This window comes from Squalius cephalus (assembly GCF_949319135.1).
Source record: "Squalius cephalus genome assembly, chromosome: 13".
Taxonomy (NCBI): domain Eukaryota; kingdom Metazoa; phylum Chordata; class Actinopteri; order Cypriniformes; family Leuciscidae; genus Squalius; species Squalius cephalus.
This window is the reverse complement of record NC_137134.1, coordinates 37,261,132-37,286,056: the sequence shown is the minus strand read 5'-3', so window position 1 is coordinate 37,286,056 and position 24,925 is coordinate 37,261,132. Positions and strand designations below refer to the sequence as shown.

Here is a 24,925-nt window from a genome sequence, read left to right as displayed (position 1 = left end):
GGTTGCTGTTTCACTTCGACTTTGATCTTAAAGGAGTCTGACTCGACACACCAAAGTAGACCTAAAGCTCTTTCCATTGGAAGATTATCTCTATCAAGATTCAACTCCTTTAACTCCTTAGCCCGCTGTTCTTCTGCAATTGTGTGCAAAACTGCCCGGCTATTGCTGATCCATTTCTCCAGTACAAATCCACCTCTTTCACAAAGAGCATTGAGTTTTTTAACTATCTGAATGGCCTCCGTTTCCAAGCTCATGCTCATCAAACAGTCATCTACATAGAAGTTTTGGTGAACAGCTTGAACGGTCTTAGCAGAAAAGTCCGATTGATTGTCAGTAGCAGTTCTCCTTAGTGCATAACTAGCACAACTAGGTGATGAAACTGCCCCAAACAAATGTACAGTCATCCTATAGTCCTGAAGTTCCTTGCTCAAGTCCCATTTTGGCCACCAGAGGAAACGAAGAAGATTTCTATCTTGTTCTACCACCTTCACTTGATGAAACATAGCCTGTATGTCCCCCATTACTGCTACAGGTTCCTGCCTGAATCGAATGAGAACTCCTAAGAGTGAGCTGGTGAGGTTTGGTCCTTGCAATAACTAGCTGTTTAACCCCCTGAGGTCGGCAATCACGCCGGCGTGATCTGCTCGTTTTTTTTTATATCAGTGCAAATTACTCTGTTGATTTTGATTTTACATACTTGTATTGTACATCATTCAAAACTGTTAAATGTCTTCTTTTATTTGTGTACACTCATAATAAAAACAAAATGTTGTGTTTTTCGTAAAACAAAGAAAATAAACATGATGCGCGTTCTGCCGTCTCTCTCAATGTGAAACTCATTCTGAAACGCGACAGAAAATGACCTGTAACTCAGCGAATGTTTGTCACACAGACTTGAAACGCATGTCTATACAACGCTTGGAATCTGTATTTTTAAAGTATGTAAATTATATAAAAAACAAATATTCTATTTTTAAGTAATCCATACGAAAGCAGCGGCATGTACAGTTTCTCAAACGCGTCCTCATTAACTATAATGTGACCACACCCACGCGCGCACGAGCGATTGACATGCAAATGATCCATGCGGAGTAACGCAGACCTGTAAACGCCCTCATCACCTCAAAACAAAGAAGCAGAGACTTCGTAACTTACTCTTCTTTTCTTTCATCGGGTTTGGACAACTGTAAGCTGTGCTGTGCTGTGCTGTTTACCTTGAATTTACCTCGGATTTACCTCAGAAGAACGCGATTTGAAGATGAGAAGATTTTTAAGGTAAGACATGTTAAACTGGTCGTGCCAGATTAAAATGTATGTTATGAAATGAGTTTGGAGTAAAAACATGAACTAAGCCTAATGTCATATATGTACATGTAGACAGAAACATGAAATGTGAAATGTGAACTAGAATGATAGGCAACATTTCAGTGCTTGTATAGCCTACGTGTTCAACACGAGGATGTTTTTATATTCTAATAAAACACAGCATGGTAAAAGTAGGCTAATATATATATATGTGTGTGTGTATTCTGTACATTTTAAAAAGCTATTTTAACCTGAAAAATCTAAAAATGTATTCCCCAAATTGTGCAGCATAGTTTCTCTTGATATCAGCATGTTTACAGCTGTTTTGTTGTTGTTGTTGTTTTTAGAGGAACAAGATGCCACTGATAAGTCCTGCTGACTTCAACATTCACATAAGTCTCCATACATGAACATGCTAAAGTGAAAAATCAAACACCATGGAAATGAAAGGTATGTAGCCTACTGTGTTTCAGGAATGGCACAAAGGTGTGTGACAGTTCAAGTCTCTGTCTTTAGTTCAGTGTGTTAAATAATGTGTTTTTTTTGTCATTATGTTGTGTTGTAAATACATTAAAAACAATCAAAAAGCCATTCTTTTTTAAATCTCCTCATTCTTTGTGCAAGGTTGCTCAGAATGGCAGGGCCTGATAGCTCCTAATAGGGCCATTAGGGAGTGTCTTTTGTCTTTCTCAGGTGAGAAAAGCTTACATAATAATGAGATGTCCACGCCTCTTGCATAGAGCTTTCTCACACAAAACACGTCGTAAAATTTTTAAATCAATATATTGTCTTCTCTGAATGAGCAGTCAGGATGATTTTCACATAGTTTTGAAGCAAATATTCTGGGCTACGTGATACAATTTTCAAAAGTCTTATGAAGAAATAATCAGTATGGGTTTCATGAGCTTATTTCAGTGACAATTTTTTTTTGTTTTTTCACAAACCACGCATAAATGTTATTATCTCAAAACTACAAACTTTTATATACATGCTGCTGATATATTATTGAAGCAGAGTTTGTGCTGAATACAGTGTAATCAGACTTTAGCCATGAAAATGTCACAAGTAACAGAAATAAGCACAAATGTCAGAGCATGTCAGAACACCTCCAGGCCCAGAAAACAGCTCAGACCTCAGAGGGTTAATGATGTTCCCTTATAGGTAGCTCCACAATCAAACACCACCCGTAAAGAGCCTTTTCTGGGATGGTAGACACTGTGGTGTGGAATGTACCACACCTTACCACCTCCACACCGCAACTGCTCCAGAGGTACCTGCTCGGCATAGCCTTTGTCAATAACCTTGTTAAGATAGCTGGAATATTCTTTGTGCAAAGTCGGATTATTCACAAACTTCCGTTTTAACCCAAGTATTCTTTGTTTAGCCACTGCAAAGTTATTTGGTAAAAAGATGGTTTCCTAAGAGGCAGCTTCAGCCAGTACCCCTCATCATATAATGTTGCAGAAGATTCCATGATTCCCATAAATCTGCAGTCTTCTCTAGACATCTCTTTGTCCTCTGTGTTCTTCTCATTGAAGTTATGACTATACTGATTCAGCATAAGCTCCAAGTTTGATACAGAAATCCTATTCACCACAACAGAAGGACGCTCCACTTCAACAGCGTTGCCACTTCCATTTAAAGGACCGTTGATGACCCACCCCAACACTGTTCTTATAGCATAGGGCCCACCTCCACAGCTGTTGACAACTTCCCATGGTTCCAATAACTTGGGAGCGTTGGTTCCTATCAACATGTCAACATTGGCCCTTAAGCTGGGAATGTGAACTTTTGACAAATGTGGCCACCCTTTAACATCTGTAGTTGTAGCAATGTTGTCTGTAGTGACTGGCATCTTTTTCTGTGTGTGGACTTCAGGGAGAAGATAAAATTTGTTTTCCTCCAAACCAGACACCTCCAAACCACATAAGGAGTATGCTAGAACAACCTTTTCATATCCCATCGTTTTCAACAGAAAATTAGTCCTTTTTCCTTTAACGTTTAACCTTTCCATCAGCTCCTCTGAACAGAATGTAGCTGAACTTCCAGGATCCAAAAATGCATACGTCTGTATGATGTTACTTCCTTTCTTGGACTTGACCTGTACTGGAACAATAGAAAGAACACAACTGTCCTTTCCGGCCCCTGTATGTCCACATGTCTGTGATACTGTTGATGGTCTAACTCCAGGTAACTCAGAAGTTTGTTCTGACTCCACATTAGTTTTCCTTATATGGAGTACAGTGGGATGCTGTTTATCACAAACTTCACAAGTCATATGATTACCACACTCCCTACTTATATGTCCCATACACAAGCATCCAAAACAAATTCCTTTCTCCTTTAGAAAAATGATCTTGTCTCTGTGCTTCTTACCTTTAAATTGTTGACATTTCTCTAAAGGATGAGCACGTGCACAGCAATGACAAGACAAGCTCTGTTTCTTAGGGCAATTGGCTGTGGGTTTGTTTGCATCAGGATCCACTTCAGTCACCATAGTGGCAAAACTGCTTCCTTTCATTCTGCTCTTTGACTGTAGCTTAAACTTGTTTGAAGTGTTTAAGCCAACAGCCCTTTGTGGTAGGCTTGCACCTTCAATGTCTCCAAAAATTGGGTCTGACAGAATTCTCACATGTCTCTCAAGAAATGCAACCATGTCTGGGAAATGAGTTCTGTCATTAGAGGCTTCCCAAATGTCATGAGCTTTGGCTCTCCACCGTTCTCTTAGCTTGAAAGGCAACCTGGAAATAACAACTTTCATATTAGTTGGTATATCTAACTCTTGCATAAAGTGAAGTTCTTCCATCACATTACAACATCCGTGCAGGAATAATGCATAAGCTTGGAGGGCTCTGACATCCTCAGACTTGATGGTTGACCAAGATAAAGCCTTTTCTATATATGCAGTAGCAATCTTATACTCATTCCCAAAATTCTCTTTCAGAAGACCCTTTGCAACAATATAGCCACGTTCAGGAGACATGTGTTGGCAGCTACGAACCAGTTCCTTTGGCTGCCCTCTAGTGAACTGTTCCAAGTAGTATAAACAGTCCGCTCCACTAGCTTTATTCTCCACTCCTTGTTCAAATGCCTTAATGAAAGCCTTATATTGAAATGGATCTCCTTCAAATATGGGAATATCTCTTGTAGGTAAAGACAGCAAGCGCTGCTGATGAGTAAGTGCTGCTGTAATTTCATTCTGCTTCTGCATAAGAGCCACAACATCTCCTGATGATATTTGCCCATGCATAGTTGCTTGATTTTCCAAAGTAATGGTTGAGCCAAGTTGCAACACTTGTGCTCTTTCCTTATCGGATTGTTTCTTGGCCTCCAATGTTGATGAAATATGCATTTCCCTTTGCTTTGGTTTACCATCCTGGTTTGGTTTGCCATGGGGTTAAGAGTGTTGAACTGTTCCAGTTTCCTTTGTTCCCTTTCAAAATAAGAGTTCATTCCATTTGACAATGCATGAGAGGAATGTTGTCCATCAGTTGCTTGCAAAACTGCCAACTTAGCAGTAGATGCAGCTAACTCTATTTCCAGCTTCATTTGCTCTTTTTTCCTCTTTATTTTAAGCTCCTCTTCCTCTAATGCATGTAGCTCCTTCAAAGCTGCCATGCGTGCCATTACTGCACCTATTTCAGCTGCTGCTTTAATTTGCGCAGAGGACGTGGTACTTGATTTATTACTGATGTTGCTTTTGGTTTTACCTGGTTTGGAAACACTGTCATCTGGATTTATACCATCATGTTCACCTTCATTAGAATTACCATTTTCATTACCATCATTTTCAGAAACAAGTTTTCCAACCCATCTTTGCATGTTGACAATAAACTCATCATTAAACATCATTTTTGCTTTAAACCAAATTTCATGTTTTTCTTTTTCCTCCTGTGGTAACAAACTCAGTATAGACCCATGCATGCATCTTATTTCATCACACAATGCAATGTAACCTTCAAAAGCATTTTGCACATCTGAATGTTTACCAGTTTCCATTAAACCTTGCAACATTTTTCTTAAATCATAAGCCTTATTTAGCTTTGATTTTCTTCCAGCTTGTAGTTTATCCAACTTATCAGCAAGTGGTTCTCTGCAGGTAAGTTCTCTTACGAGAGGTTCTCTCGTATTGCGTAAGTTACTTACGCTATGGGAAAGTTCTCTTTTCTCGAGATCTGAAGCCAAAAAATTATCCTTAATTTTGTATTCATTGTCAACGCAGTGCGGCAGCCGGCAGACCATGGCAGGCTACATAAGCGTGCTCATTGGCTGCCTCAGCGGCAACTGCTGCAGCCTATCAGTGAGCTCCGTGTGACATCGCGCCCTCCACACCCCTCTAACCATCAGGATGGGTGTGGCCAGCGTGTATATAAGGAAGGCTCACGGGCTGAGAATCTGATTTCCTTGTCTTCAGCAAAGCTCTTCGCATCGCTGGATCTTGAGAGCCGCCGCCATTGAATCAAGTGACCAGCCAGCTTAGGAAAGCGCCTGAGGAAGCCGCCCACCTTCGCCGCCTTCAGCCATCCGTGCCAGCTACGCTATCCGGCGACATATCCTTTCACTGCTGTGTGTGTTCGTCGCTGCGACACACACTTTCTCTTCTCTTCTAAAAGAGTAAATTTCTACGAGGCGTTGTTTCAAATGCCTCGCATGAGCTTCCCAGCTCTCTCTCCCTCTGTTCGGGCCACGCACTGCGCCGCTCACAAGGGATGCAGAAGCGGACGGGCTCGGAGCGAGCTTCCTCGCTCTCTCTCCCTCTGTTCGAGCCGCGCAACTGCCCCGCTCACAAGGGATGCAGAAGCGGACGGGCTCGGAGTGAGCTTCCTCGCTCTCTCTCCCTCTGTTCGAGCCGCGCAACTGCGCCGCTCACAAGGGATGCAGAAGCGGACGGGCTCGGAGCGAGATTCCTCGCTCTCTCTCCCTCTCTTCGAGCCGTGCACTGCGCCGCTCACAAGGGATGGCAGAAGCGGACGGTCTTGGAGCTCTCTTTACGTTACAAGAAAGCTACCTTGTCCTCGCACCCCGTTCGCGCGTGTCACTCACCGGCGAAGGAGAACAGAGAGTGTTTTAGTCCCGCCGTGGCTGGAACAACCGCCATTTCTCACACATTCTCAGTCCCCTTCCTAAATTCAGGCGACTGGAAATATCTATATTGCAGTAAACGAGCCTGTTATTTTACATGCACGCCTGCAAACAAACGCTGTCACAAGCGTTTGTTTTTCGCCTATTACTCTTCCCGCTCTCTCCCTTTGTTGAGCCGCGCAGATCGCGCCATTCACAAGGGATGACAGAGCGACGGTCACGAGCAATGTTCAGCGCGCACGCCCCACTCACTGGCGAAAAGAGGAGAGAGTTTTTAGTCCCGCCAAGGCCGGACCAACCTCCAATTCTCTCACATTTCTCAGTCCCCTCTTAAGTTCAGGCGGCTGGAAATATTACTATTGCAGTAAACGAGCCTGTTATAATACACGCACGCCTGCAAACAGATGCTGATACAAAACAAGATGACGCTCTCTTATGCTCGCGCTGACCGAAAGCCAATGTGTTTCCCCCTGTGGCTCAGTGGCATAATCTTAGGCTTACGCTAGAGACCCGTGTTCGATCCCGGCTCTCGCGACATAAAAATAAATAAAAAATGTATGCTGTTCGCTTCTCCGAGCTCGCGGACAGTTTTTCGTATACAGAAAGCGAACCCGCCTCTCGCACCCTCCCACTCACATGACGGTGCTCGAGTATTTGCTGAGTGTCTAACTATATGAGCCCCTTAAAAAGGCGACTGCAGATGTGTATTCCGCAGCCACGAGCACGTTGTACAACCCGCTCGCCTGCACCAAAACACTGTTTTTACGGCGCCGATGGTGTGTGCCCGCCTCCCAGCGTTCACCCCTACACACAAGCACGGTTCCCACTGTGTCATTCACTTATGCAGTGCCCACTCTAGAGCTGGCATATGCCGCTCGAGTGTTAAATGTAGGAACGTGCCCACAAACAGTGCCCACACCTACTCCTAGTGCTCGAGTATTTATGAGCGTCTAAACATATGAGTCTTCAAAGCATCTCGCTCTGTCAGTCCCCTTAAAAAGGCGACTGTAGATGGTATGTGGCAGCCAATGAGCGCGTTGTACAACCCGCTCACCTGCACCTAAACACCGTTTTATGGCACCCCAGAGAAATCTCAAAAGAGTATAATGTCTGGTTGCACGGCTCGCGCCGCATGTGCAGTAAATGTGCCCACGTTTCTGTGTTCACCCCTGCACACAAGCACTATAAATCCCGTGTCTCGCACAGAGCCCACTCTCATAAAGCAGGCAAAAGCCGCTCGAGTGTTAGAAGTAGGTCACGTGTCCACTTCTCCGTGCCCACACCTACCCACTGCCCGCTCTGTTACACGGCCTCTCACTACCGGTCATGTTTCAAATGTAAGTCCTGTGCCCGCCCTCAAGCGTTCACACACACTAACAGACATTTCGCCTCCGACACCGCCTTCGCGCGTCACACTCCACACTCTAAGTTCCCCATCCAAAGCCACCGGGACATTGTGTGTAAAGCGGCCAGTCATCGCTGCATGCGAGGCGCCGCATCTAAGCACCAAGAGCGCCTGCACCGTGAATGGGGAAGTAGCACATCTACTTCGGGCAGAAATAGCGACACTCCTGTGCAAAGGGGCTATAGAGCCGGTACCGCCTTCCCTGAGCGAGTCAGGCTTTTACAGCCGTTATTTTCTCGTTCCCAAAAGGGATGGAGCTCTCAGACCGATTTTGGATCTGAGATATTTGAACAAAGCTCTTATGAAAAGACCGTTCAAAATGCTCACAACCAGGCAGATCCTCGCGCAGATTCGCCCGAGAGACTGGTTTATCTCCCTCGATCTGAAAGACGCTTATTTTCAGATCCAGATAATACCCCGTCACAGGCCATTCTTGAGATTCGCCTTCGACGGTCAGGTATATCAGTACACCGTCCTGCCGTTTGGCCTGTCTTTAGCACCCCGTACATTCACGAAGTGCATGGACACGGCTCTCGCTCCCCTGAGAGGTCGGAGGATGCCAATTTTTAACTATTTGGACGATTGGCTGATTCTGGTACAGTCAGAGGAAGAGCTCATCGCTCACAGAACAGTGCTTCTCAGCCACCTGGAAAGCCTGGGTCTCACGGTCAACTGGACCAAGAGCTCATTACTGCCCAGTCAGTCAACCTATTTTCTGGGTTTGGAACTGGACTCTGTGGCAATGACGGCCCGCTTGTCGACACAGCGCGCACGCTGTATCCGGGCATGTGCCGGGCCACCTGAACGTCGGCCCAGACAGACTGTCCAGAGACACCATTCCCCCGGGAGAATGGTCTCTGCACCCCCAGACAGTCCAGTCACTCTGGCGCCTGTTTGGCAAGACAATGCTCACTGCCCGACATTCTTCTCAAAGAGCGAGGACGCGCTGGCCCAAACCTGGCCCAGCCTCCCGCTGTATGCTTTCCCCCCGGTCTCCCTGTTACCACAGGTCATCAGGAGGATCAGGGAAACGCACCTTCCAGTGCTCCTCATAGCCCCGCGATGGGAGAACCAAATTTGGTACCCAGAGCTAGTGAGGCTGTCGCACTCAGCCCCATGGCCGATCCCGGTGAGAAAGGATCTCTCAGGCCGGTGGATCGATCTGGCATCCCCATCCAGAGCGCTGGTCTCTGCATGCGTGGATAATCAACGGATACCCGCTGTCCTGCCAGAAGGGGTCGTAAACACGATCACGCAGTCTAGAGCTCCTTCCACGAGAAGGCTAAATGGTCTGTGTTCTCTAAATGGTGCGCTACTAAGAGCTCGGATCCACGCACATGCGGGGTCCCACGGGTGCTCTCCTTCCTACAAGAGCTGTTGGAAAAGGGCAGGTCCCCTTCCACGCTCAAAGTGTATGTGGCGGCTATTGCAGCGTTCGCGCATTAGGAAGGAATGAGCTCGTCATCCGTTTCCTCAGAGGAGCTAGACGGATGAATCCCCCGCAGCCCCCCTCAGTTCCTATGTGGGATCTGTCCTTGGTCCTGGAGGCCCTGAAGGCTTTTCCCTTTGAACCGCTTTGCTCTGTGGATTTGAAATACCTTCGCTCAAAACCATTTTTCTGATAGCTCTGTCTTCAGTAAAACGCGTGGGTGATCTACATCTGTTAGCCCCGCATGTCTTGAGTTTGGTCCGAATTACTCCAAAGTCATCCTTAAACCGAGACATGGTTACATACCCAAAGCGATTGGTACCCCCTTTAGAGCGCAAGTCATCTCCCTGTCGGCTCTGCCAACGTCCGATAGCGAGGACAGTGGCAACCTCTTATGCCCCGTCAGGGCACTGAGAGTCTACATCAGGCGCTCCGCCGCCTTTAGGCGTTCCGAGCAGCTCTTTGTTTCATTCGGAGGGCGCACCAAAGGTCTCGCCGCCTCGAAACAGAGCCTGTCCAGGTGGATAGTGGACACGATCGCAGCAGCATACGCCTCCAAACACCTACAGTGCCCCATGGGTATCAGGGCCCACTCCTGCCTTGCAGGCCAAACTTCAGTATATCAGTATAAGTGATACGTATGCTCTGCCCAGTCGCTCATGTGCAGACTACGTTCGAGTACTGTTAATATTTCTTGTATATAGCACCAAGGGAAGAATTCTTCTATACACAGACCGGCTGTGCCGCTCTGTCTCTTTATCCCCATAACGCGCTTGTGTACCTGTGCTGGCTTGCGCCGCTGGCCGCCTGTCCCTCACAGTTGCACTGGGATTCTTTTATTATCTCTACACATGGACCGGCGAGGCCGTTCCATTTTCCCCTATGATGTGCTTGTGTACTGTGCTGGCCCGCGCTGCTGGCTGCACTGCCTACATTGATACATAGACCGGCGGTGCCGCTTTATGTTATATGAAGTGCTTGTTACATGTGCTGGCCCGTTTCTCCGACTGGCCACCAGCTCCAGCATGTGGTTTTTGTTGTCACACGGAGCTCACTGATAGGCTGCAGCAGTTGCCGCTGAGGCAGCCAATGAGCACGCTAATGTTGTCTGCCATGGTCTGCCGGCTGCCGCACTGCGTTGACAATGAATACAAAATTAAGGATAATTTTTTGGCTTCAGATCTTGAGAAAAGAGAACTTTCTCATAGCGTAAGCAATTTACGCAATACTCATTCCCTCTTCTAGAGAGAACCGAGGTTACATTAGGTAACCGAGTAAGATTTAAAACATTAATATCAATTCAATGTCCCCATAATTATGTGGTAAAAAAATCGTTGTAATAAGTGTATAATGAATATAAATTATTATCCCTTAAATGTCACTCTTAATAGTCTTGTTTGAACTTGTTCGTTCGTCTTTGGCTAAGCCACTTGCTGCGAACTTTTCTTCGCGGAAGCTTCACGTTTATTTCAAGTGATTGATATAAAATAGTTCAACTTAAAACAACATTTTATGTCCAATTATTTCCCAGATGTGGTTTTGGTATTGAGGTCAAAGTTAACTTGCCTTGCGTTCGCTATAAACAGTCGGTGATGGTCACACAAGACAACTCGGCAAATCTGAAGTTTCCCCCTATTGCAGCGACTTTTTCTTGTGCATGTTCTGCTGACAGGATGACCATCCTCGATTAAGTTTCCCTCAGGACTTTTGTTAAAGCCAAAATATGACCACACCTCAGAATTGGTTCTTTTAAAAGGCTGAAAAATCTCCCGAGCACGGTCACTGCCTTACGCAATTCCTTCTTGAATAAAAAAAATAGCATTGTGCGCTGCGCCTGCGTCAGACTGTTGCTGGCTGAACAGGATCTAAAATCGCGATAATCAAAAACGATTTTAATGATAATTAAATTTTAAACAATATTACTAACCGTCAGTACATTTTTAAGTCAACATAAGTCAACATAAGTATTATCTGAGCATTTGTTTTCTGTTTATTTTATATCTGGTTCACAATTACTGCAACTAAATTATGGATATGTCTTAATACAGTTTAGCACATTCCAAAATATTGTTATTATCTTGCTAAAACACCAACATTTAAAAAGATTTTTGGTGTAGTTTGTGAAAAAACAGGGATTGTTAAAATTATAGCATTATTGCATATTTTTTAAATGTTATTATGGAGGTAAATGTAGTGCTACGTGAGATATTATTCTCAAGCTGTTTTATTGATATCTTTCCGCAGTTGAAACACTGATTGAGAGATGTAAACCTATCGATCAATCGTTTCTTCTTCTTCTGCACTTTTTACTGTTAGCAAACAGCATTGCATTAAAGCATGCGCCCCCTTCTGGATTTGAGCCTGGATCGCCTTTGACTTAATGTATTCGTCGAGCGACTGCATGCGCCGAACCATGACATCCGTACCGTACGGTTCGGTGTGAATACATGTATTGTTGCGCCCCTAAAATAAAGGCACAAACTTGCAATGCGCTCCCACATATTTTTTACTATATTAACTGTCCATGGTTGGTAGCGATGGGTGGTAATGGATAAGAAATATACAGTTCTACACCAGCATGCTGATAATGTTTCCTAAAGCCTGAACCACTGCCTGAGACCACCTTTACATCTCCTTCGCAAAAGCGTTTGCTTTCCCACGAGAAATTTTGTGTTTGCTCGCAAATATTGATAACGTTTTGCGAGTAGTCAAGTCATCTTCATTTATATAGTGCTTTTAACAATGTAGATTGTTTCAAAGCAGCTTTACAGAGATAAACGTATAATTTAAGGTAACAGAGATTGTTTTGGCTTTATAGCGGTTCTTTAATAAAGTTATTTTCCAGCTAAAGTTAGTTTTGATTGATTCGCTTCCGTCGCAATGATCATTTTTTATTAAATTAGGGGCCGCCAAGACGACACCATTCTCTCTACACAGACTTTAAACGCGATCCTGTGAGAAACGCTGATGGCGTTCATATGCGCATTAAGAATTGGTTCTATAGTTATGTGCGTTTGAATATATGTGTGCAGGTTTGTAATTACTACAAACCAAGCCTAAAGAAATTACTGGTGTTTCCTTATAGTTTTGATTAAGAATTTTATTTTATTTTATCAATTCGGGGTAGATACGCAAATTGAGTTTCCCGACGACGCTTTATCTGTAGAGTGGGAAAGGGATCTTCCATAGGGAGAGACTAGTTGGCACTTCAGGACTGCGTTGTCATCGGGTCCAGGCGAAGGTCCTTCGTCAGATCTGGATACGGCCTGGATCCGGCAGGCTGCGGGAAAACCTCGGGATAAACAAAGACACTAAAATTAGCGTAGATGCCATTCTTCTCATGATGTAACAAGTACATCAGGATTTATGGGAAGTGTTCCTGGTTCCAGCTGACCTAATCTATGCAGCCTAACATTGAATTATAGAAGTCTATAATGTATTATGTGAATGTTATGTCAAAGAGATGTGTCTTTAATCTAGCTTTGAACTGACAGAGTGTGTCTGCTTCCCGGACAATGTTAGGAAGATTGTTCCAAAGTTTTGGTGCTAAATAGGACAAGGATCTACCGCCAGCAGTCGATTTTGATATTCTAGGTATTATCAACTGGCCGGAATTTTGAGATCGCAATAGACGTGAAGGACTATAATGCATTAAGAGCTCGCTCAAGTACTGCGGAGCTAAACCATTTAGTGCTTTGTAAGTAATCAGCAATATTTTAAAATTGATGCTATGTTTAATAGGGAGCCAGTGCAGTTTTGACAGAACCGGGCTAATATGGTCTGCGTTTTGAACTAGCTGTAGTTTGTTTATTAAGCGTGCAGGGCAAACACCCAGTAGAGCATTACAATAATCTAGCCTTGATGCCATGAAAGCATGAACTAATTGTTCCGCATTTGTCAATGAGAGCATATGACGTAATTTAGATATATTTTTAAGATGGAAAAATGCAGTTTTACAGATGCTAAACACGTGACTTTCAAATGAAAGATTGGTATCAAAGAGCACAAAAGTATCAACAAGTTTCTTGTGGGAACACAAAAGCATTTAAATATTTTCTCCCTCCCATCATAATATCCCATTATTAGGGGCTCTATAGATTTGTGACTCTAATGAATAAATAAAAAATAATGTCTAGTACATTAATGTACCCCTTTCATGGAAAATTCCAGGTACATAATGGATCAAAATCATCATAATCTTGTATAACAGTTCTTTGAACACAACTCAATACTTTCTGCTATTACATCTGGGTTTTTTTTTTTTTTTTTTCACTACATCATTTTTTTATTGATTTACTGAAAACTTTTTTAACTTTAATTTCAGGCCCGATGGATGAGAATGAAGAAGTCAATGAAGTGGAGAAACATCAAAGAAGATCTCAGAAATCTTTCACTTGCACTCAGTGTGGAAAGAGTTTCACATACAAACAGAAGCTCAATGTTCACATGAGGATCCACACTGGAGAGAAACCGTTCACATGTGATCAGTGTGGGAAGGGTTTTACACAACAAGGACACTTTCAGGTTCACATGAGGATTCACACTGGAGAGAAACCATTCACATGTGATCAGTGTGGGAAGGGTTTTACACAACAAGGACACTTTCAGGTTCATATGAGGATCCACACTGGAGAGAAACCATTCTCATGTGATCAATGTGGGAAGAGTTTTAGACATCAAGGACACCTTCAGGAACACATGATCATCCACACTGGAGAGAAACTGCATGAATGTGATCAATGTGGTAAAACATTTTTGAGGGCTTCAAACCTGAAGAAACACATGACAGTTCATTCACAGGAGAAACCACATTCATGTTCTTTGTGTGGAAAGAGTTATTCACATCTGCAGAGTTTAAAAGAACATCAGAAAATACACACTGGTGTAAGAAATCATGTGTGCTTTGAGTGTGGGAAGACTTTTATCACAGCTGTAATTTTGAAACGGCACCAGAAAATTCACACTGGAGAGAAACCTTACAAGTGTTCACACTGTGACAAGAGATTCAGTCAGTCAGGACATCTGAAAACACACGAGAGGATCCACACTGGAGAGAAACCGTATCACTGCACTGCATGTGGGAAGAGCTTCACTCAATTATCTAATCTACACAGTCACACAAAAACTCACATTAAGTAGCCTATCTTCAGTTCCAGCACTTTCAAGTGCGATGCCACCTCTCTTTCCTATTAGCTTGTCTAACCAGCCACAACCACGGCTGTAGCCAGTTATGAAGTCACCGAGCTCCAGACTTCAGTATATTTCTGAGGTGTATTTAACAAAGGTTGTGAAATAATTACCTAATATAGTATTAACTCTACTTTAGTGCTGCAAGGAAATTGCACAGCACCAAGATCTTCTCATCTGAGCTCTGCGGTATGTCGCCGCTCATCAACATCAGAATATTGAGATGACCAATCAAATTAAAGTAGACAGGCTTTATGTTCACAGAAGCTGCTGAGCGCATGTTCTAGCGCTTCAGTTAACCGTCATGAAGTGTGAGATCAAATAAAGCTAAACTAAACATTTCATATTTGACAGCTGTTTTAGGATAGAAATGTTAAACAACAGACAAAAATAATCAGGAAAACGTACTTGGTTACTTACGTAACCTCGGTTCCCTTAGAGATAAGGGAACGAGTACTGCGTTGCAAACGCTGTGGGAAAACTCCTTTTCTCGAGAATATTGAAGCCTTTATTTTAAAACGCATTGGAGCTGCACAGGTGAGAGCATTACAGCTCGTGCAAGCGTGCTGATAGGCTGTGCTGCGGCAACTGCACGAACCTATGGCGAATGAGCAGGAGCGCGCTATCCAATGGGAACGCTTGGCGCCCTGCCAGACTCGAGCATGCCAAATTGGACGCGGCAGGAGAGTATAAATTCTGAGAAAACTCGTCTATATCGACTGAAGCAAAAACACCTGATATGAGCGAAATAGCACGGCAAGGCAACGCAGTACTCGTTCCCTTATCACTAAGGGAACCGAGGTTACGTAAGTAACCAAGTACGTTCCCTTATGAGAACGTTCTCTCGTACTGCGTTGCAAACGCTGTGGTAACCCAGTTTAAAACGCTGTGCTATTCGCCTGTGACTACTCTGAGAATCCAGGGAGCCCAGAGACTATGACAGAGTAGTCTGAATATCACAGACCGGAACGTCGGGTCTAAAATGATATACAAATGTGAAGCACAAAATCCACTCAGAAATATTATATATATAGGGCTGGGTCGAAGGAGCCAGGGACATAAAATAGTATTCCCACATAAAAATTGAGGGGTCCCACAGTGTGCCTGAGTTATACACTGGCCTGGGCTCATCCCGCTCCGTCCACATTTGCAAGGTTCTATAACCTAGAGGTCCCTGCTCTGCAAGCACGAGTTCTCTCCATCTAGGCCCTGCTCTTTGAAAAGAAGATTGGGCAGTGACAGTTGTCTTATGAGGCGAAGAGGTCTACTTCTGCCTTCTCAAAGACCTCCCATAACAGGAGAACCGTCTGGGGGTGGAGTGACCATTCTTCTGGGGGAACATTGCCCCTGAGAAAGCATGTCTGTTCCTATGTTCATCGTGCCCGGCACGTGAGCTGCCCTGAGTGAGCGCAGGTTGGTTTGAGCCCATAACAGTATCTGTGTGGCTATGGCGAACAGGTTGCGGGACCTGAGGCCACCCTGGCGATTTATGTAGGAGACCACTGACATGTTGTCCCTGCGGACCAAGACATGGGAGGAAGGTTTTTAGGGCTAGAAAAAACGCTCTCATCTCGAGGCAGTTGATGTGCAGGCGTTTCTCCGAGCTCGACCAGAGGCCAGAGGCAGGCCTGCCCTCGTACAGGGCTCCCCAACCGAAGTTGGAGGCGTCTGTTGAAATGACCCTCCTCTCTGAGACCAAACCCATGCTCACACTCTGCTGGTACCAGCTGGTGTTTTTCCAGGGGTCCAGAGCTTTAATACAGCGCTGGTCCACCCTGATATTCACGAGGCCCGAGCGCCATGCATGGGGTGGTACTTGAGGTGTTATCCACAGCTGAAGAGGTCGCATACGCAGTAGGCCTAGTTGGAGTACTGATGATGCCGAAGCCATAAGGCCCAAGATCCTCTGAAACGTTCGGAGGGGTACGCTGGAGCCCTCTTTGAATGACTGAATTGATAGAGCTCGGTCCGGTGTGGGCCATGCTCTCATATGTACGGAGTCAAGAACTGTTCCCAGGAACGTGATTCGTTGGCTGGGGGACAGTATACTCTTGGAAAAGTTTACCCTGAGCCCGAGGCATTCTAGATGGCCGAAGAGCCAGGCTTTGTGAGCATGGGACTCCGCCTCTGACTGAGTCAATATGAGCCAGTCGTCGAGGTAGTTCAGAATGTGCATTCCCCGGGACTCATGCTCAGCTGGCATCCTTCCAGGGGGCCAGGGCTTTGATACAACGCTGGTTTACCCTGATGTGTAGGTGGCCCAAATGCCACGCATGAGCCGGAACCTGTGGCTTTAGCCACAGCTGGAGGGGGCGCATACGCAGTAGGCCTAGTTGGAGTACTGACGATGTAGAGGCCATAAGGCCCAGAGCCCTTTGAAACGTTCTGAGGGACGCGAGAGAGCCCACTTTGAATGAGGCAGCGAGATGCTGGATTGAGAGAGCCCAGTCTGGTGAGGGGCATGCTCTATGTACCGAGTCGAGAACTGTTCCCAGGAACGTGAACCGTTGGCTGGGGGACAGCGTACTCTTGGCAAGGTTCACTCTGAGCCCAAGGCGTTCTAGATGGCCGAGGAGCCAGTCTTTTGTAAGAAAGAGACTCCGCCTCTGACTGAGTCAGTATGAGCCAGTTGTTGAGGCAATTCAGAATGCGCATTCCCCACTGTCTCAGGGGGGAGAGAGCCACATCCATGTTTTAGGGACCCGGACGTCCGGCCAGCTTGTGAGACTGTTGAAACAGTGTGTGAGTGTAGGGGTGCATACATCACAGTAGGCACACGTGCTACGTTTATTAAACTTCCAGCGTGAGCTAGGGGAAAGTTTAAGACTGTGTAAACAGTGGTTGTGTGTAGGGGTGCATACATCACAGTAGGCACACGCGCTACATTATTTAACTTCCCGAGCTGGGGAAAAAATTGAGACTGAGGAAACGGTGTTTGTGTGTAGGGGTGCATACTGTACATCACAGTTGGCACACACGCTACATTTATTAAACTTCCAGCCTGAGTCGGGGGAATATTGAAACTGTGGAAACAGTGCCTGTGTGTAGGGGTGCGCACTTTTTAGTGGGCATGTAACCTACAGAATAGAGCTCCCTTTTGTTCTTTATTTGCATCACCGTAAAACCAGCGCCTGTTTGCAGGCGTGCGTGTTATGAATAATAGGCCCATTGACGGCAACATCAACATTTCCAGCCACCTGAGAAGAGGGGACTGGGGAATGTAGTATATATTGCTGGGATTACATGGGGGGCGGGGTCAATTTGAGCCCGACCAACCCCGTTTTCGGATGTTGCCAAAGAGAGTGAGTCACACGGGGCGGGGCCGGCGCGAGCTCGTTCGCTTTGGTGAAAAGATTCAGCGCAGCTGAGATTTGAACTCGGGTCTTCAGCGCGAGAATCTCAAATTCCACCACTGAGCCACAGAAGGGGTGTAAATGAATTTGTTTCTGTAAAATGTGATAAAATGGGCTCATAAGTACTCGAGCCCCGCCGAGTGAACGGGAGGGCGCGAGGGGCGGATTCGCTTTCTGTACGTAAGAAAGCTGACCGCGATCAGCATAAGTTTCATCTGCCGCCAGAGCCGGGATTCGAACACGGGTCTCTGGCGCGAAAAAGCTTTAGATTTCACTACTGAGCCACAGGGGGAAATTACATAAGCTTACCGTTAGAGTGAGCATAGAAGAGAGCGCCATGTTTTGTATCTGCGTTTATTTGCAGGTGTGCATGCTTTATAACAGGCTCATTTGCTGCAATATTGGCATTTCCAGCCGCCCGCGCTAAGGGGGGGACTGGGAAATGTGTGAGAAATGGAGGTTGGTCTGGCCTCGGCAGGACTAAAACACTCTATTTCCACCTTTCGCCGATGAGTGACGCAGATTTGAAAACTCACTCAGTGTCCGTTCTAGGTCATGCAGAAAGACCCAGTCGTCGACAGCGCGAGTAATGACGTGTCGGCATAAAGAAGCTCGGCGTCAATGTTCGCTCAGGTGTCGATTCGTTCAGATCCTGGTGTGGGGGCGAGGCACGCGCTCAGATCACTGCGCTCGTGGATCCTCTGCTCGCGACGCTTCTTCATTCGGTGCTCGAGGGGCGCCGAAGACGGAAGGTGAGCAGGCTCGCTCTCTGACGTAGCGAGGGCGAGTCTGGATAGGAGCACTGCGACAGGATACTGTCGCAGGAAAGGCAGCCGCCTTTAGTGAGCGCTGCCTCGGCGTATCCGGCCTCTGCGGGACTCCGAGACAGACAGCGCACCGTGTGTGCCTGTAAGACATTGGGGAGCGCATTTGCAACAACGCGCTCTGCTCTTTTAGAAATGGAAGCGTTTATAAAGGATATTCGCCGGATGCCACAGGGAAACGTTCAGCTGGGCGAGGTCTGCCAAGGCGCTGAAGCTGTTCCGCTGAAGGGCTGTTCAACGGCGATAGAGGCTTCTGAATCCGGAGAAGTAAGTCTCAGAGCTGAAGGAGATTAAATCTGTTAAATGGCGAGTTTTCTCCGAATTTATACTCTCCTGCCGCGTCCAATTTGGCATGCTCGAGTCTGGCAGGGTGCAAAGCGCTCCCATTGGATCGCGCGCTCCTGCTCACTCGCCATAGTTGCCGCAGCACAGCCTATCAGCGCGCTCGCACGAGCTGTGATGCTCCCACCTGTGCAGCTGCAATGCGTTTTAAAATAAAGGCTTCACTATTCTCGAGAAAAGGAGTTTTCCCACAGCGTTTGCAACGCAGTACGAGAGAACGTTCTCGTAAGGGAACTGATGTATATAAATATCAGTTGAGCCTATGTTAACTTTCTTCATTGACACAGACAAAAATCAAAAGAATATCAGAGAAAGCTCAGCTTTAGGAGGGGAAGAGACAGACTATAGTAGGGAGACTGAGAGAAAAAGAAAGAGTGATGGAGACCTCATATCTGGGACGCCGGCGATTCTAGAACTCTACGGCCCTGGCCACAACCATCGACAGTATAAAAGAAACATTGTCAACATTTGTCACATTAAATAGTTTATATTTAACTGTGAGATTCACGTCAACTCAAAGATAAAGTTCCTCCCCAAAGAGCAATATCGCATATATAATTTTGCTTAATATAATCTATATGTTTAACAGTACAAGTGTTTTTTTTTTTTTACTTTTTTTTACTAACTGTTCTTGCTCAGGAAGCTGAAGAAGAGGCTGATTGAGATGCTTTATTATCTTGTTAGTCAATAAAGAGAGAGATCTGTCTTATTTGTTTCCAGTTTTACTTTCTTTTTGTATTTGCTGCACCAAGTATTAAACTTTTATTGTCCATTTTTATTGTCTGCTCCTTCTTCTTGCATCAAGAAAAAATAATTAGTTAATTCTAATGTTTTCCTGTTGTTAGTTTGATTGCTTCTATTGCTCTCCTCATTTGTAATTCGCTTTAGATAAAAGCGTCTGCTAAATGATCAAATGTAAATGTATTTATTGTATTTAACAGATTTTATAAGGAAGCAGATTGATGGAGGTAAAATGAGTGCAATGGTACTCTTGGATCTCCAAAAAGCTTTTGACAGTGAATCATTCAGTACTGTAAGATAAATTAAGTGTCATGTGTTTTCAAGTATGCTGATAGCCTGGTTGAACTTTTATTAAACTGGGAGAATTCAAAGTGTAGAAATGGATGGGTTTCTCTCTGAATAAACGATTATTAATAATGGAGTTCCCCAGGGAAGTGTTTTAGGCCCCCTTTTATTCCTCCTATACATAAATGATATGCAAGCAGTTTGTGACTGTAACTTGTTCTCTGCTTTACTGGTTTCAGACAAGGATGTCAGTAAAATACAAGTGATATATAAAGTAAGAGTTATATAAAGTAAGAGACTGGCTCTCTGAAAATAAACTCTTATTGCATTTAGGTAAGAAACGGGATCATGTTATGTGAGTCTAAAAGTAAACTGAACAAGGTTCCTAACCTGTGTGTCAAGGTAGGGGATTGTGTAATATCAAACAGAAATAGTGTTAATTATCTTGGCTGTGTCCTTGACAATGATTTAAGTGGTGCAAGTATGGCTATGAAAACTTTAGGTAAGGCTAATGCTAGAACAAAACTTCATGCTAGATATGTTAGTTTTCTGGCTAAACAAAATGTAAAACTACTTGCATCATGTTTAGTGCAATGTCATTTTGAGTAAGCATGAATTTGTTGGATGTCTGATCTGTTTTGTGTATGGTTGGATAAGCTACAGAAATCTCTAAATAAATTGATACGATTTTGGGTTTGAGTAGTTTTTCACATGTTGATGAGCCCATTTTAGGGATTCATTGATTTCCCATTGATTTATTGTATTTATTTCCCCAGCCAAAAAAATAAAATAAAAATACAATTTCTTACTGCTCCCAAACTTTTGAACAGTAGTGATTAATATTACAAAAGATTTATATTTATGTTATTTGTAACTTTCTATTAATCAAAGAAGCCTGAAAAAAAAAAAAAAAAACAATTGAGCATCAAATCATCATATTTGAATGATTTCTGAAGGATCATGTGACACTGAAGACTGGAGTAATGATGCTAAAATTCAGATTTGGTCTCAGGAACAAATTATACTTTACTATATATTCACATGTAATTTTTTTTTTGTAATAACATTTCACAACATTACTGTTTTTTTAAATGAAGCCTTTGTGAGCAGAAGAGACTTTTAAAAACATGCCTGATAAAAGTTGAATGGCATCAAATACTACAGCAAACTCTTTACTAGTTACAGGGATCTTATAATGATTAAGGAATTCACAGTAAAGAGATGTTCATTATTCTTAAATAACTGACCAAAAAATTATAACTGTCTGACCAAAATTATACCGTTATTGTACCAGTTTCTGTAAAATAAAGATTTATTTTTAAACGTAATATATTGATTGGTTCCAAATCACAGAGTTGAGTGGAGAAAAGGTAAGCTTAAAAATTAGTATTTGATAATCTATCATTTATTTCGTCTCGCGGTGATGACGTCACCACTTTCGCGGTCGCGCGTCTCCCGAGTCTTTTGAGGTTTCAGTTCACACGTTAAATCTCGTAACTACTATACAGTTTACTCAGCATTTTACGGGGTCTTTGCAGAAAAGGTTTCATCGTGTGTCTGTTTCTTTTCCAATACAAAACGGTAAGATGTTAGCTACTTTGTTGTTATGAAGTTATTAGGGAATCGGATTCATATAATTACAAGGGTTGATAATGTCATCAGTGGCTGTCTTTGTATTTACATTTATATTTCTCATTGTTATATATTTTCTGTATCATTCTTGTATTCTCTATATTCTTGTTGAGTGAGTATTGATAGTCTATGGCTCATCACTATTATCAGAGCAGCTGAAAAGCCTCTTTATTTCATGTCAATAGATCCTGTTTTCTCCTCATTCATTATGCTGATGTCTTCAGATCTGTAAATTGACACATTAAGCTCATTTTATTGTCAACAGATTTGAGCAAACGACACGATCAGCTATTGTGACATCTGCAAGATATAGGTAAGTTTTATAATGGCTTTTATTTCAATAATCTGTGATGAACTATGTTTCATATGCAACACAATAAACCAAAAAAGGTTGAGTTAGCCTAACTCAATTGGTGCGCCATTTGTTTCTTGCAAATCTGTAAATATATATATTTTTTAATCTTTTATTTTTTTTAATTCTTAATTTTTTTATAATGTGACTTATAATAAATACTTAAAGTGGGTGGACTATTTTTTTTTTTTTTTCACTCAGTAGCCTAAGTGATTTCTTGATTTTGTCGGATCTGCTCCTCCTCCTTCAGTGAAGCCCCTCCTCCTTCAGTGAAGCTCCTCCTCCCTCAGTTAAGCTCCTCCTCCATCAGTGAAGCTCCTCCCACTGCAATTCTCCAATAAATGCTGGAATATTCCCATCAGCTACAAGTGAAGACGAGCATCAAACCATCAGGAAGAGCTGAAATCTGCAAAGACAGAGTTTATTGAAGGACAGTGAGAACATGAGAGATCCAGAACACTGCAGAATGAAACACACTGAAGAACAAAGAGGTTGGTGTTTATTCCTGATTCTTCATTAGTGAGGCTGAAGAACATTAAGGTTATAAAGCAGTTCATCAGATTTAGCTCTGTTATAGTAGGAAAAATATAGTTGTGAATTATAATTAAAGCAACAAATAATATGAACCGGGTACAAACATTTTTTTTAAAGTCGGCATGAAACGGAAGTTGAGATTGTCATTTTTTCTTTGTTGTGACGTATATCCGAGTGAAACGGCTTCTGAAATTAGAAAAAAAATGTAGGGCGGGGCTTGATTTCGTCCTTCGGGAATTGATTGGATTGTTGGAGGTTGGGCGTTGCAAACAAAATGGAGGCAGATTTGAATGCCAGTTTACATTCAGTTGTGGAGGATTTCTCTCCACCGGACTCCCCCACCGTTACCCTCCCATGAAGGATTTTTTATTGAGGAGCCCAGCGACGAGAACGAGGACGAGCAGCTAAATTTTCTGGCAGGATTCAGCCCATATTTATATGAGCCTCCCGCGAAACGAGACAAACACCGATAGCCGCACCCTCATCGGCTCTGGCCGCACCCTTTCGCCATTGCACGTGACCGAAAGAGAAGAGAGGTCGTTTCGAGGGGGGAGGGAAGGGTAATGTATTTGATTAAAGATTATAAGGGTACATGAATTTTAAAAAAATAATGAAGTGCACAGATAAATCATTTATAATAAACACTACAATATTACATATAAAAAGAAGATTTGTCAAATTTGATTTCATGCCGACTTTAACAAGGATGTTTGTTATCTGTAAGTCAATATAAGTATTATCTGAGCATTTTTTTTTCTGTTTATTTTACATCTGGTTCACAATTACTGCAACCATATTATGGATATGTCTTAATACAGTTTTTACGCATTCCAAAATATGGTTATTATCTTGATAAAACACCAACATTTAAAAACAATGATCAAATAAATAGACTTTGCTACACGTGGTTTAGTTTGTGTAAAAACAGTGAGTGTTAAAATTATAGCATTATTGCGTGTTTTTAAAATGTTAATATTTTAGGTAGTTGCATAGTTTATCAAATATTTAATAGTTCTCACTTCAAAAATGTGATTTACTCAGAGCCCCTAAAGGGACATGGTGATGGAAAAACTATATTTCATTGTTTTTGTGTTCTTTAGGGTTGCAAATGAACAAAGACGTTTGCTTTCCTGCTCCAACCCCCTCTTTCTTACCACAAGGGCCATTAGTGATCCGTAAAGAAGTGCTGATAGTGATAAAGTTCTGTCGGCCAAGATGTGTGTGTACATCTGAGGTTTGCTAAATGTCACACCTTCAGTACGATGTGGGAAAGCTGTAAAGCTGTCCACTTTCAACCACTTTTGTTCTGTTTCTTTGAGGGGACGGTCTATGGCAGGGGTCGGCAATTAACTTTGGCCGCGGGCCAATTTTTCTTTTAGCCAGTAGATGGCGGGCCAGCTACACGGAGTAGCCCTATATGGGTACAAATTAAATACTCTTAACTATTAATTATTAATTATTATACTCTTAACGTCTACATTGCATATCAATGAAATCATTTTAAACAGATCAAGTACTATTGTGTTAACATATTACAGCTATTTTAATAAAGGTGTGAATAGCAATGCCATTTGCTTACAGTCCGACTTTTGAACTTTATTCCTTTTTTATTATTATTATTTATTCGGGACACACACATACACACCTATGGTTTAAGGAGGTCTGCGCGGGGCTGTTTTTTTTTTTCTCTTCTTTTCGTCCCGCTCCCACAAGGTTCAATTCAGCAATTAAAATACACTCTGTGTTCACCCGCATTATTTCCCGACCTGACGAGTCCGCAAAATTTAGATCTAGTTTCCAGAATCTCACATTCAAATGTCTCTAACAGAAATTTGAGAGATTAAGTAGCAGCCTATAACAATTATAAATGCTTTGTTCGTGTCAACATAAAATATTATTTTAACATTGTAGGCTACTGTCAGCAGAGTAAAAAATGTCACAGAAAAAAATAATGAAATATAAATAACAAATTAAATAGGACAAAGCCTATCACTCAAATTGTTAAGCAACATAAACGAAAACCATATTGCCCTACTGACAAATGAAGCATGCTATTTTCTGCCAACTATTTCAAACATCCTTGCAAAAAAATAATGTTGTTTATTATTTATTGACAATGGTTTCAGTACCAAACAGCCTGGTGGTCAGAATGAAGTGCGGATACGCTGTCAAAAGATGTCGGGAGTGGGCTATTGTCAGTCAGACCGCCCGCTCCGTCCAAGTATAGGCTACAGAGTTCCGACCGCTACCGTCTTTATATTTTAAAATTGAATCCCGCGCCGCATGATTCATAGCCTGACTACGTCAGACTTCGTACTTCCGCTCAATTTCATTTCGCTTCTGTACTTAGTCAGAGCTTTCTGTTTGCCACCGGTCTGGAAACAGCCGGGCCAATCAACGAACAGAGGGCGGGCTGAGAGCCGAGACGTAGACGCTGATTGTACCGTGGATGCG

The 24,925-nt window shown here is 43.3% G+C and overlaps 1 protein-coding gene across 1 annotated transcript in view; it reads left to right on the top strand.

Moving 5' to 3' along the window:
* The window catches only part of LOC307170059 (uncharacterized protein), a 179,968-nt gene that overhangs the window by 132,726 nt on the left and 22,317 nt on the right, over window positions 1-24,925 (top strand). Inside the window, exon 3 of the transcript XR_013823273.1 lies at window positions 13,546-14,794. The gene's annotated coding sequence lies outside the window, so the exon portion shown is untranslated. Of the gene's footprint in view, window positions 1-13,545 lie in introns of the transcript that reaches the window.